The sequence below is a fragment of the Coptis chinensis genome, chromosome 4, assembly GCF_015680905.1.
Source record: "Coptis chinensis isolate HL-2020 chromosome 4, ASM1568090v1, whole genome shotgun sequence".
In the NCBI taxonomy this organism is placed as follows: domain Eukaryota; kingdom Viridiplantae; phylum Streptophyta; class Magnoliopsida; order Ranunculales; family Ranunculaceae; genus Coptis; species Coptis chinensis.
The window spans coordinates 90,547,822-90,562,845 of NC_141459.1; the positions used below are offsets into that span (position 1 = coordinate 90,547,822).

The 15,024-nt window shown below is 34.4% G+C and overlaps 2 long non-coding RNA genes across 3 annotated transcripts; both read right to left on the reverse strand.

Moving 5' to 3' along the window:
• Nucleotides 1-5,418: 5,418 nt before the first annotated feature.
• On the reverse strand, nt 5,419-8,759 carry LOC147505572 (uncharacterized). Of its 2 annotated transcripts, XR_015220627.1 has the most exons (7): nt 8,691-8,759; nt 8,214-8,283; nt 7,801-7,897; nt 7,477-7,561; nt 7,188-7,243; nt 6,197-6,241; nt 5,419-5,827 (listed from the first exon to the last, which is right to left on the reverse strand). It is a non-coding gene; the product is annotated as an uncharacterized LOC147505572 (long non-coding RNA). The 2 variants fall into 2 exon arrangements; XR_015220628.1 differs by lacking the exon at nt 8,214-8,283.
• Nucleotides 8,760-10,228: 1,469 nt separating this feature from the next.
• Nucleotides 10,229-12,738, reverse strand: LOC147505573 (uncharacterized). The gene is made up of 3 exons (XR_015220629.1): nt 12,338-12,738; nt 10,362-10,433; nt 10,229-10,280 (listed from the first exon to the last, which is right to left on the reverse strand). It is a non-coding gene; the product is annotated as an uncharacterized LOC147505573 (long non-coding RNA).
• Between the last annotated feature and the right edge of the window lie 2,286 nt (nt 12,739-15,024).

Genomic DNA, 15,024 nt, shown 5'->3' on the forward strand with positions numbered 1-15,024 from the left:
AACTTATTATAGAAAATGAAACCAACTTTTTCAAGCATCCTATTTGCTTCGAAGTTCAAACCAAATACACAGTGAGAGACAGGAAAACGTTTTCTAAGAGCATTCTCAATGCAATCAGTTTTGAGGTAAAATAACAACTTGTCACTCTTGTTAATTAAGCAAAAAATATGGCCTAATGCAAGAGTGACAATGAGGGTAGTTTTTCACTAAGTAACAATGAGAGTAGTACTTGTTATTGAGTTGTGAGCTTCGGACGGAATCTTTTGCTCCGTCTCGTGTGTTTTTTTGAAATTTTTCGTGTTTTTTTTCCCGGTCATTCCGTCCCACATGCTTTATTTTTTCGGGGGTTTTTTTTTAGTTCAACGTCCGACTGTTTTTTTTATATTTTTTTGTTTTTACATTTAGACGAAATGAAACATTCCATCCGAAGTTTAAAGTCACCTCTGCATTGGGCACCCCTTTATAGCGTTTCACCAGCAAAATAGCTATGAGGGGAAATAGTCTTCTGTAGCGCCTATGTGGAGGTAACAAGTTGCTAATCAAAACTGCTTACATTGGGAATGCTCTGAAGGACCACTTAAAATTCTCAGGGTTTTTAGGCTATTGTGGACTGGGCTCGGGATTTTGGGTTTTAGTCAAGCTCTTAAATCTTAAGTGATCTTTTAAAATGTAAAAATCAAATACATAATAAATAAGTTATTTTCGTATGTGTTTCAGTGTTTGTGAACATATCTCTGGTTCTTTGCTAAGCCATATTGACTCACCATTTAGCATAAGTGTAAGATTGTTAGAAACTATAATAATAAATGATGTCTCTAACCAAGGCCTAAAATATCGTCGATATATATCATTTTTTGGGTACCCGATATAGAAATATTCGATATATCTCCACCGAAAATTATAGTTTTTTTCCAATCGATATATATCCGATTTTCCGATTTATATCTTATATATATATTAAAGCTCCCACAAGGGTATTTTTCGAGCTCTATTAAAATTCCACGTCAATATTAAAGCTCCCACAAGGGGTATTTTCCGAGCTCTATTAAAATTCCACGTCATCTCCTATTAAAACGAGAATTTCTCTTTTATTTGAAAAACGGGAATCCTTTTTTATAATGGGAATTCCTCTTCTATTATAACGGAAATTCTTCTCCTATTAAAATAAATTCTAGCACTTCTAATTAAAACGGGAATCATTCTCCTATTAAAATGGGAATTTCTCCCCTATTGAAAAAGAAAAATCTATCATATCTAATTAAAATGAGAATTATTCTCCTATTAAAATATGATTTCTCTCCCAATTGAAGAAAATAGGTTTTTAAAACAATTTGTTATAAAATTAAAACAGATTAGCGACTACAATGGTAGTCCTAATTTTCTAAAAAAAATCTAAATATTTTCAAAAGAGCCAGTGCGTATGCACGGGCCTACAAACTAGTACATATATATATATATATATATAGGAGGGATCCGTTTACCATGGTTTATACCACACCCATTTACAAGATGAGTTAAAAGCTAATATTTTGTGAATATGATCTCTTAACTATGGATAGATTTTCCACAAAAATTCAGCTCATTTGGAAATCTCTAACCTATTTAAAAATTGTTGACAACTTTATAAAAAAAATTTAACGACTCAAATTTTTCAATTTTGCAATCACATTTTGACATTGTTAAACATCATCAAAATGAGCTGAAATTTTGTGGAAGTGATCTTCATTGTTTGTTGGACATATCCGCAAAAAATTAAATTCTAGTTCGTCTTGTGGGTGAAATTGTAGGCCATGGTATATATATATAATATTTGACCTTTTTTTTGTTTGACCGATTTGTTTGATTGTTTGATCAATATTTCCGATATATAGTGATAATTTGATCGGTTCACCAAAAAAGATATATATTGGTTTTTGGGATATACAATATATAGCCCGATATGGAATTTTTTTGCCTCTATGAATTGACGATGATGGGGGTGTTAAATGGGTCAGGCTGACCCTCAAACATTGCCCTCATCCATTGAGGGTCGGCACGGCCCTGCATTCTAATGCCTTGAGGGCCGGGTCGGGCCAGGCTGGGCCAATACTTAAATCTTGAATCCCTTACTCCCCCTCAACCCTCTTGAGAGGGTCGGGCACTCGGCCCGACTGATCTTTGATGGAACTGATGCCGCCAAGTTGATCTCTTTCAATCATAACTTGTGCCATTCCAAATGCTTGAGTGCCGAATATTATGCCATATATTTAAATATTTATTTAACAAAATTAATATACAAATTTTTGTTAAAAATGATAAAATTATATTCACTTCACAATTAAAACTTTAAGCTACTAAGACACTTGTTAAAGTTACATTTGTCAATTAAGTTAACTAAATCATTCATAAATGAGACACATTACAATAGAAATCAATGAGATAAATGTTAAGGGTTTAGTGAGGGCGTACTGAGGGCATACGAGTAGGGCTATCAATGGATTAGTTTGGGTCGGATTCTGAAAAATCTAAAACCGATAAGATAAGATAATTGGGTACTCGAAATCGAACTAAACTGATAATATTATATTTCATCCAAAATCGAACCAAACCGATCTGAACTGAAAACTATAAAATCAATTAAATCCCAAATTAAATTAATTAATTTTAGACACACAAATGATATAGTGTAAGATTGTAAACTTGGTTGGAAAGACGTACAAAAAAACGTCATCATACCCAACTTGGCCGGTGCTCGAGTTCACTATTGAATGGTTGACACTTCGGTAATATTAATAGTTGTTTGTTATGTGTTAGGCTGCTAGCTAACAAGAAACATAAATACATAGTATTTAATTATTTATTATGGGTGACTTCGGCGGATTTTTTTTTTTTCATTAATCCAATTTATTTATATTATGGATATGTAATTTTTTTTCCAAATTTGAAAACTTTGGAAACAGAAATTTAGCAAAATATTGAAAAATAAAGAGTTTTTTTTTTTTTTTTTTTTTTTTTTTTTCAAGCATTTTGTACCTGTTATTGTAATTCGTTCATCAACTATTTTGAACAGGGGCGGACTAGGGGGCCTACAGCGCACCTCAATTTTCACAAGAGAAGAAAATAGTAGTGTTAATTAGTATAACTAGCCCACCACCTTGACTGAAAATACTGGATCTGTCCTTGATTTTGAAACATATTAATATATATTCATTCAGCGACCACTTTGAAATGTTTTAATACATTGATTCGATAAGCATTTTCAACATATTAATGTATTTGTATTCACTTTTGTCCAAAACTAGTACGTCCCAAGTAATATTCCAAACTTGTTAACAATAGAAGAAATAAAGCACAACGAAAAAGGTAGGCCAAACTAGATTTAGTTAATATTTGGATTTTTTTATGGCTTCTGCTACGGGCACCTTCTGTTTCGTGTTTTAAATAACCTCTTATTATATTATTAAAGTCTTGGTGAAAAAAAATATTTAAAAACGAGCCCAATTAAAAATATTTTCTCTTCCAAGCAGACATAGAAACAACTTAAAACACTCCCATATGTTGGGGATTAACACTGATACCAATCGATTCCCCACTACACAGATAATTTGTATTTGAACAATAACCACTCCAATCTACAATCTAAATATTCTATAACAACCCTAATTTTTAAACAACATAAATTACATTATTTGAATTGAAAATAACTATTATATTATGAAGAGTTGTTCCTTTTAGTTTTCTTTTGATTTCAGTTTTTATATCGTGTTTGATAACAGGGTATTGGGTTTTGTTTCACCTTAGGTTTCACTACACCAGAAAAGGCCATAAACGACGGAAATTGCCGTCCTAAATCGAGATTTACGACGGGAAATGGTGTTCTAAAGTTCGTCGCGAATAGCCCTGTCGTTAATATTAATGATGGGAAAATGCGTGGTAAAGCAAATTAGAAATGCGACGGGCATGCGACACTTAAGGCCGTCGTTAATTATAGGACATTCAAAACTATTGCAAATTTCCTTTCTGCTGGAACTGCCTATTTTCAAATCTGGAACGTACTGAACCGTCGTAAATTTTCGTCTTACATTTAGTACACGCATTTTCGTGGCATATTGTCTTAGGGAAGGCAAGTAACGATAGTATTCCCCGTCGTATTTGTTTAAAGTAATTTTTTTTAAATAATTAATTTTTTTGGTAGAAGCTATTTGTTTAAAGCTATTCTAGTAAAGCTGTATAACAATGAGACTAAAATATCACAAAATGTAAATCAACTTTTCTCGCACATCCGTGGAGCGAGATCTTTGTCCCAAAGAATCCATTACATTGTTGTCCTTGTAATCCATTACATTCGCTTATCACTAGCCTATGATGACTATTCCACATCTACAAAGAAAAGATTCTCCTAATAAAGCTCTAGTCTATCTAGCTCTCTATAGGAAGAGAAAAACCCTCAAGGAGAGTAAGCATCACCGCGGCATCTGAAATAACTTGAAGATGACCTTCCATTTGTTGTTCACTGGTTTTTACTTTGTAGAACTATCGCCAAACACCTCAAGATATAGCAAATTGGACAGGGCCCTGAGAAGGACAATACATGTTTAGTGGTGAACAAAAAGCAACATGGTAATTTAGTATGAGATATTCAAAGAAACAGGAAGGCTCTAATTAGTGACCTTGTTGATACTAAGCCATTTTGTTCCACAATCTGTGGTGGTAGACATGTTTGCGGGGTAGAGTAATCTGCCGCCCCGCCTTTTATATTTCATTTGGCAAATCACACACTGATAGCAACAATATTAGAAGTCTTGTTGTGAATTGCATAAACATTTATTTTCTTAGTGGAACAGAAGAGCGTTAGGTCAAGGCAAATAACATTTCCAGTTTCCTGGGAAATGCAACATACATAAACAGCAAATAAAAACTACACTTAACAGTTAACAACAACTATACAGTAAGCACGCATACTCTAAAGAATCACAAAAAGAAAAAACATAAGGGAAATATCTGTGTTAGGAATGTCCAAGTTGCCTCATAGATCACCAAATCTTTCATTAAACCACGACATTAAATAGGGAAAAGATACTCTTTGTCTTTTTAGTTTCAGTTCATGAATTCCACATTGTAAGTTCTTCATTGTATGTAATAGAAATTACAAGCACAAGTTGTCGTTCATCTACTTCTGAAAATTAATCTTGTCTATACATGTTTAGATCTAACCAACAAACATGATGCAATACAATGAACTTTGAATAACCCAAGCACCAGCTCTACATCACAGGTTCACTGCAGCTAGCATATTCTATCAAAAACTTGTCTTTATTCTTGACACTAAAAAAAAATGCATGGCTTCCTTTCTCCAAACAATGAAAAAGAGAAAAGAACCATCAACTGATAATCTACTCCTAACGACAAAACAAATATATGCATCACATGAAATAAGGACAAGGTAACTTGTTCCATTCAGCTTACAGGTTTGTATGTGAACCACTTTATTTGTCTAACATTTTTTTTACCATCATATCAACATAGAACATCAAGTCCCAAAGAAAAACCCAACTCTTTCTGTCTACGTCAGGTGAATTGAAAATTGTCACATATACTAGTCAAACGAGTTCAAAGAAAACAAGATGTTCATTACATTAATAACATGCTCCAACCAGAACTGAAAGAAACAAGCTAGTATTTTTAAATAAGGAGTAACATGTTAATTTGAATCTTACCTTTCATTTCAGAAACTTTTTCTTGAGAAAAAGGAGCCACTCTTGTACTTGGGCACTGGAAGCAATTCAATAAGTTCTTTAGAAAGGCCTCGGCTATGAGACCCAACTGCCTCACCTAAATCAAGTAACTCCTGTAGATGAAAACAATGTTACAAGATATTTCAACAAGAGCTATGAGGACATTAATTCAGATTGTGAAAAAAAGGACCAACTCTAACCCCAATAACTTTTGGATGTTAAACTCCAATGCAATATGATGGCAACAAGATCAGTTATCCACATTCTACTTTGTAGGTTATGAACTAGATCCTAATCTTTTGGAAGAGAGTTTCTCTCTATAGACTAAGACACCAACACAAACGAAATTACAGAAATAAGGAAGACCTACTCTCCATTACAAGAGTAATCGGAAATAGTTCATTAATAACTAGCATTAGCTTATTAGATTATGTAAGAGTAGATAAACATTGGCTCACAACAAAAGGAGACAGTGAGTATACCTCATAAGTCATATTGTCTAGGTCAATGTTGTCTTGCCAAACAACCTGGGAAATATACAAGCAAATAAGTTTCTCTTGCAAAAGATAACATTAATGAAATCCTAACTACAACATATCAAGCAGAAAACAGTAAAACTACGACCCCAGTGATATCTCTGCACAGGTTGGACCTCTGCAACATATCTAGATGTCCTTAATTGAGTAGGATTTTCATCCAGATCCATGAACAGCCTCAGCAGAAGTTTAATAGCTTAGAGTCTGACTTATTTTCATCTCATTTCCACATTAATACTAGCAGACTAAAAGATTCAGGTCACCTTGTCTCGTCCTTAATATGGGACAGAAAGCAAAGTCCTTTTGCCAACATAATGAACCAATACGACGGGCACAAAACGATTTAAGACGGTATTGCTCGTACTTTATTGGAGACGGAGAAAATAGTCCTAAGAGTGCGTCCTTTTTCTCAAATTCTGGTGTAGTGATATAGCTTGCACAGTTCACCATTACAGATATATCATTACACTAAGATGATATACTTATATACTAGCTTTCTACTCTGCAAAAGACGTTCATCACCCAGTGAACATAAATTTGAAACAAGTGTGGAGTAATTGACTTAAATTGAAACTAGCATTATAGACCCATAGCCCAAGAGATGAATATGAAATCTGAATCCAAAATTACAGAATGGTTTCAAGCGATTGTTAACAAACACAAACCAATCCAAGGGTCCCAAAGTACTACATCAGAGAAAACTATAAAACCACATTCTTAAATAATAGACAAATCAATAAAGAGCGGCTCCAAGAAACCACATTATGAGCAAAGAAAGATACAGTCAACTACTTGAAACTTGGAACAACTCGATTACCTAGGTTAATGGTGGAGAGCAAGTATTTACCTCCCCAACTTTGTATTGTTTTAGAAGTACGACATGCAAAGGAATTGACGCTTGACAAATAGTATACATACAAAAAGTTAAAAGTCTTACTTGGAGGCATGGGATAATGATTCAAAGATCTCCATCATGTCAATGAAGTGGCAAACCTATTTTGCAGACAATAAGAGAAGAGGTCCAACTTTTAGAAAATCAGCATACTACTCCATCATACTAAAATAAACTATTGTGTCTTGTATGTAGGATCCAAAAGAACTCAAATAAGACAGTCAAATCTTTCCCTTTCGTAATCAGCAGCATAGCAACACAAGAACAAATTCCAAACCGCTTCACACAACATAAAGGATCTACTAGAAGCAAACAGAAAGGTTTGAAGGCATACCTGTTTAAAGAAGTCATATACCAGTGTGTGTCTTGCACAACTCTTCCTTACAGTTTCGTTCTGCAGCACAGTAAGTGAAAATAACCTGAAAGTTTCACATAGAACTAAAAAAATGTTGGTTTCTTTCGAGTGAACAGTTCGCATAGAAGCTAGAAGTCTAACTTATCAACCGTATGTCGTTCAGTGCACAACCTCCAGATCTTAACAACCATTATGTGTGAAATAACTTTTGAAAACCAATTCAATAGCTTTTAACTGCGCTTAGTAAATACAAGATAAACTAAATTATATATCATAAATTCATAATTATAACAAGTATATGACCTTTAAGTAAATAGTATAGTAGTCACTTAGAAAGTTTTCCATTTAATCTAAGCTCATTGACCGCTAACTACTTGACGCATCCCCTTGATAAGAACACCTGCCAGATGAATACCATTAAGTCAGATGAATACTATTAAGTCAGGATGAATACTATCAACTCCAATGCCAAAACATATTTTTTTACACAAGTGCTATGTTGGATTTTTTACACAGTCAAGACACTGGCCATCTGGCCAAAACCAATTTCAAAAGGTAGTTTCACTTCAACACAAACAAACAAGATAGTTAACGAACAAAGCTACATTTCAACAGAATCAATCAAAAAATATCTCATCTTTACGACAAATTATTTGAAAAACTTAAGAACTCTGAGACTTATTCTGCTACCCATAGAGAAACAAAGTTGCCCCTACCATGAATCCAAGAAAATCCAAAACCAAATCCATCCATAGCACGAAACTAAACAAACACCACTCAGGATACCTAATCATACGAAAAAAGAAACAATTTTTATAACCAAATATGAAGAAATAAATCAATTACAAAACAATCTTTTACACACAAGGGTCACACTCACGCATTACCACAGGCACCTATGTATAATAAAATTTGACGTTCAAAAATGGTTATAGGTAGATTCTTGAGTCTTGACCAAACACATCTAAGACACGCCAAAATATGCTAAAAGCATGCATGAGAAGTGCAAGGGCATGCATTACAGTAAAATAATTGGCTCAGAGGAGTACCAAGAGCAAATGCACTTATGTTTTTGGTTTTTTACTCGATGGTGTAACAATATTTATCGCGAGTAAATATAACTTATTGTGATCAAAATAAAAATCATGAAACAAACAAAGAACTGCACAGTTGATTGGAATTAACAATCAAACCTTATCTTCACTGTCTCCTGTAAAAGATGCACCATCGCAGTAACGGAGCTTGGCCCCCAGATTGAAAAAAAATCATCAATGATGTCCAATCTAGAATAAGACAATTACAAATTTCCACTACAAGAAGAAGGATGAATTGGGTGTGCGTGTGTATTCAACAAAGAACTTAACAACCGAAATGAATTGAAATTACTAATTTTAACCACTCACGACAGATACCAATTCCAATCGAAAAAGCAATGAGTTGCATTCACCTTATGAACTGAAACAAGCAAGCAATGCAAGAACTGAACCCAATGGAAGTGTAGCTTTGCAACTTTAGATATGATAATACAGGGTTCCACCTGAACTTAAGCTACTTCTGGATAAATATAACCTAAGTCCTAGGTCCTACTGATAATGGCACATGCTACAAAAGTTTGTATGGTTCCAATTGATAATTCTAGAATGGTACAAAATATACCCAACCTTCATATTTAACAATAAACTAAGTCCTAGGCTGCTACATGCCATCTGTTGGGCTCTGCAGGCCATTCCCAAGGCCAGTTCCAGCCTCCATAGTTCCAGCCTCCAACTATTCAATGGAGACTTCAACGTCTCAAGTCATCAAACCCAAAATTGGGTTGAAACAATATAAGAAACCAAGTATAGAGTGGGTGTTACTCTACAAAAGAAGAACTAAAGTAAAGATAACTATTACCTAGTAAGAATTTGATGGCAGATTCTCCAAGTGTGCTCCCCAAATTCCTACCCAATCAATACTTCAAAAAACGATATCGTCATCATCGTTCTATTATCCCTCCTCTATAAGGATTTTTCAGTAACACCCTCTAATTGGTTTTAATCTATATACTAATTACTAGGTATTATAGTTAAGGAACCAACAAGTAATATGTTATCCTAGGCAAACTTGCCTTGATACATAAAAATGAATTATTAAATAAATTAGTACGCATTATCATCAACAAGAAACCAACAACTACATTAACTGGAATCACATGCAGGCGTAAAATTACAATAAAAATAAAAAGCTTAGCACTAAACTAACTTATGGCGACACGTGTATTAACTTCTGACACACAAGTCTAGCTAAATATCCAAGTCCTAAAGCCTAAACTATACAATTTTAAGATATAAATATGAGTCAGTTACTATACAAGTACATAATCAAAATGTATCACCGACTCCCCGAGTCACAAACAACAAACAGAGTCGCATACTTTGAAGTATACATGGGCTTCCAAAGAGGACTTCTTCATTTCTAACTTTGTATCAAGAGAAATCAGTTATTACAAACTAAAATGTTCTAACATACTAACTGCTTTTCGGTTAATCATTCTAACAAACTAAGTAACAATGAAATTAACGATCAAGTCTAGTAATGTGTGTAATTAACGATCAAGTCTCTACTCTCTAGCATATAGAGAAACCATTGTAGTCATTTGAGGTTAAGTCAATATATTGGTTTCACTCAGAATTCCTTGTGCATCTAATAGCTTTGCTAACTAATCAAAGAATTAATATCAAAATACGTCGTATGTAAAGTACCTGTTAATTGGATGACCAAGCTAAACGTAGAAATCCAAAGAACTGATATGAAGAATAAAAAGAAGAATTGAAAACTGTAGAATTGATACCCAAAAGAATTGACGCAAGAGAGTAAACAAATACCTAAACCAAGTTGTTGATTGCGACCGGAGTAACTTTAAAAGAGATGAATCCCTCAAACTTTAAAAGGTTCACCTGCATCAAATTATTATACGTATTTTCAGAGAAGTTAAAATTCTAAAGAGAAAATACATGATAATGATGAACTTTTTTTTTTTTTGCACGCAAGTAAGGAAATTTATTAAAGAAGGAATTGTGTGCGAGTGAGCTTGTGCAAGCTCCAAGTACATAAACAGACAAGCACAAACTATCCTCAACAATATGTTTATCCTCAAGGATTCATACAATACTCTCACAAACCATATATGCTACAAAACTCACACGAATAAGCTTAACTCCGACATTACTTTAATTAAACTCCGATCGCACTTGAATGTAAATAAGCCTCCTATAAACTAAATATGATCATTATATATAAGCTAAAAAAAAACCACCCACAATCATTTAAGCTATAACGATCAAGCAATAAAACTCAATTCTAACTAAATCCCATTTCTTATATACTTCAACAAACTTCATACAACACTTATTCTTCCACAAGTTCAAAACTTTACTCATTGTTTCTCATTTCTACCATTCACATTTCACAAAACAAAACGATTGAATAGCAAACAAGTTAAAAACAATAGAGAAGCATACATCTTGTTAACAATATGATGACGAGAATTTGTAATGTAGTAATGCAATTGGTTCAACAAATTTTTCAAAAATATAGTTGGTTCAAGTTGGGGAAAACAACAATGAATGACCCTCACTCTCGATAAGAGCCCAAGTCTCCAATTATTACCATCCATTATTGATTATTGATTATGATTAGGAACAACTCAAGTCTCGCCCAATCCAAATAGCTCAAGTCTCTACATCCAAGTATCTAACTCCCCATAAAAATTAACTTAAAGAGGACGTTGAAAGGTTAATACCTAGAAGGAACAAAGGTGACTAGTTGTATTGTTCTCCCTTGAATTAGATAATAAAATAGTTGTTCTTGATTGAAATTTTTTTTGAGCAACAAATTAAACATTAAATTTAATCTTTGAGGAGGAAAAATTCAACCTTTTGAAGAAAAAAAAAAATGCAATTGGTTAATATAACAACAACAAATTTAATTTTTATATTATGTTTACTAATAGAATAACCGTTAGTTTATGGGGGAAAAATAAATAGAAGTGTTGAAATATGAAGAATTACCCTGAACTAAGAGATGAAAACAACAATGAATGACCCTCACTCTCTATTTTGGCTTCTTGAGGAGTAACAAGAGCAAATGCACTTATGTTTTTGGTTTTTACTCTACGGTGTAGGAATATTTGTCGCAAGTAAATATAACTTATGGTGACCACCCTTCGTAAATGACATTTATAGGTTTAAACAATTTATCCAAATAATAATCATGAAACAAACAAAGGACTTTACTTCACGAATGAAACCATCCCATATCCTACTAAAGATAAGACCTTTAAACTAAATGTCATATCCTACCACCATTTATAGGTTCAAACCATCTTCTAAAACGCTAGAACACTATTGAAATAATTAGCTAAATCACATCAACAAAATGCAGCCAAGAAGTCAGATATTTTGAGACCGTGAGAACTCCAAACCCAAATGCAAATAACTAATTCTAGTGGCTTCAACAAAGTTTCAAACTTTATATTTATGAAACCGAAAAAAACAATCAGCTCTCAAGCTTGTATCATCAGTTTCAATATCTAAGAAAAGAAAAGGTTGGCTAACATTAAATTATTATGCTTACAAAACCCAGACAATTTAATTAGGTAGGATAGTAAAACCATGTTAACAATACAATCACATCAAAATAAACAACAAAGACACAAGCTTTTAAGGAATTGAGAAACTTAAAAACACAATAAACCCGAAAATTTAAAGAATTGAGCCAATTACAAGAAATTGGACTGGAAATTGGGTTCATAAATTGAGGTACAAACGCAAACAAAATTTGATAAGGGAGAGAGGGTTACCAAAACTTAAGAGAGAGATGCAGTTCTTGCTGATTTTGAGAGAGATTCCAAGCTCTTAATGTCAAACCACTACCGCCCTCCCACGAAAGCCTCACTTTCTTCTTATACTAGGGTTAGTGAAAGAAAGAAATTTTAGGTTGCGGGGTAGTGAAATATTGGGCGGGGTAATGAATTATTGAGCGCGAAGAAAATAAGGGCAACACCTTCTCTCTGAAAAATCATCTACGACGGCCACCGAAACTGGAAGAGCACAAACTGTCTCGTCTCTAATTTGGAACAAAAACTTATGTCATATAGTCAACTGTAGTCAACTTTAGTCAACCTAAAAAACAATTACGACGGGGTTCAAACTGTTTAAGACGGTAAATCTCGTTCCTAATGAGAGACGGGATATATTGTCCCAAGGGTGTGTCCTAATTCTGAAATTTTGGTGTAGTGTTTCCAGATGATTGAATATCATTGTTTTAAATATTGTCTAGAAATTTGGGGTGTGACAGTTTGGTATCGGAGCTTAGGTTAGCCTAGAATGAGAATGTCTAGGTGATCCTCGGATTGTGGTAATGGGTAGTAGGAGTGCTTCTTTGTGGTGTTGAACTTCCTTGTTGGTTTCATGTTTGTTTTGTTTTGGACTTTGGTCTCATCCTTTTTGTAAAAGGTGGTGTTTCTCATCATGTGAGTTGTGTTTATATATTTCTACATGTAAGAATATATGATATTGTATACGTGTATTCCTTTTAAGGTGTGTATACTTGAGTATACACATATATCTCATTTATGATATTTGTTTATCATGACATTTTGGTGCAAGTTGTAAATGAAGTGTAATTAATCTTGTTGGCATATTTTAGATTATCACATAAAGTTCAGTTGTTGAGATATGATCAGTTGACTTAGAAAAATTATTGTTTGGCATATGTTTGTTTGGTTAATCTACTTTTTTTCCTAGAATCTCGGGACGAGATTCCTTTAAGGTGTGTATATTATAACAACCTTAATTTTTAAACAATATAAATTACATTATTTGAATTGAAAATAACTATTATATTATGAAGAGTTGTTCCTTTTAGTTTTCTTTTGATTTCAGTTTTTATATCGTGTTTGATAACAAGGTATTGAGTTTTGTTTCACCTCGGGTTTCCAGATAATTGAATATCATTATTTTAAATATTGTCTGGAAATTTGAGGTGTGACATATTCCCTACAACCAAACTAACATACCCAACTCGCTAAACAACTATTAACAATAGATAATAATGTAAAGCAGAAAAACATACCACAACACAAAGATATACCGTGGTTCAGCCAATGGTGCCTACTTCCACAAAAGTTAATCTTTTTATAAATTGGGAAGGAAGATTACAATCACTCCTTTCAGTCTCTCACCTAACTAGATCACTCCTATCTCTTTACAGGGTTGTTTCTCTGTAAAGGTTATCTCTCAATCTTGATTGATTTCAAGATTAGGTTTTCTTTCTGTGTGCTGTGTATTTTCGTGTCTCAGCATGTGTTTGGTTTTGCCAAAAACCCAAACCTTATAGTGCAAACTCTCGGTTCACAAAAAATAGAATCTGCCAAAAATAGGCATGGGCACGGGGTGCGCCTTGGGCAAGGCCAAGTCGAGCGCGGGTCATGCTGAAAGTACTGGAGGTTGACCAAGGCATGGGCGCGTGCCTTGAGCAAGACGGATCAGAGCGCGGGGTGCGCTCATGCTTCTCCATGCAGGGTGAACTCCTTTTCTCCTCATGTGAGGGATAACTCCAACAATCTCCCTTTCCCGAACAGTGAGGGGGGGATACCTCCATGCAATTTCCAAATCAACAGGAGGAGTCTGCTATCATTCCGACAGTAGCACAACAAACATCAAACTTACCTTTCGGTAAGACTTTGGTCATCATATCCCACCCGTTCTTGTCGGTATAGATCTTCTCGATGCACAAATGCTTGTCTTTGAGTACTTATCTAATCCAATGATTACGCACGTGTATGTGCATAGATCTAGAATGAAAACTTGGATTCTTGCTCAAATGGATGGCGTTCTGGCTGTCACATAGAACTACAAACTGTTTTTCCTTTAGCCCTAGTTCGTCGAAGAACCTCTTCATCCATAACATCTTTTTGCAACACTCAGTGGCTGCAATATACTCAGCTTCTGTAGTGGAGAGGGCAACACACTTTTGCAACTTAAATTGCCAAGAAACTGCTCTCCCTGCAAAAGTAACTAGATAACCGGAGGTGGACTTCATCGAGTCAACATTACCTGCCATGTCTGCATCAATGTAGCCTTCAAGTAAGGGCTTACTTCCACCAAAACACAAACACAATTTGGAAGTGCCCTTGAGATATCTCAATATCAACTTAACACCTTCCCAATATTTCTTACCCGGATTTGACAGAAATCGGCTTACAACACCAACGACAAAAGCAATATCTGGTCTTGTACACACCATTGCGTACATCAAGCTGCCTACTGCGGATGCATAAGGAATCTTTTCTATCTGACTTTGCTCACGCTCACCTTTTGGACACATCTCTTTGGTCATGTGGAACTAGCCACCAAACGGACAACTGACTGGCTTCGCTTGATCCATGTTGAATCTCTTCAACACTTTCTTAATGTAGCTTTCTTGAGAAAGCCACAACTTTCCACTCTTTCTGTCATGAGTGATCCGCATCCCAACTATCTGCTT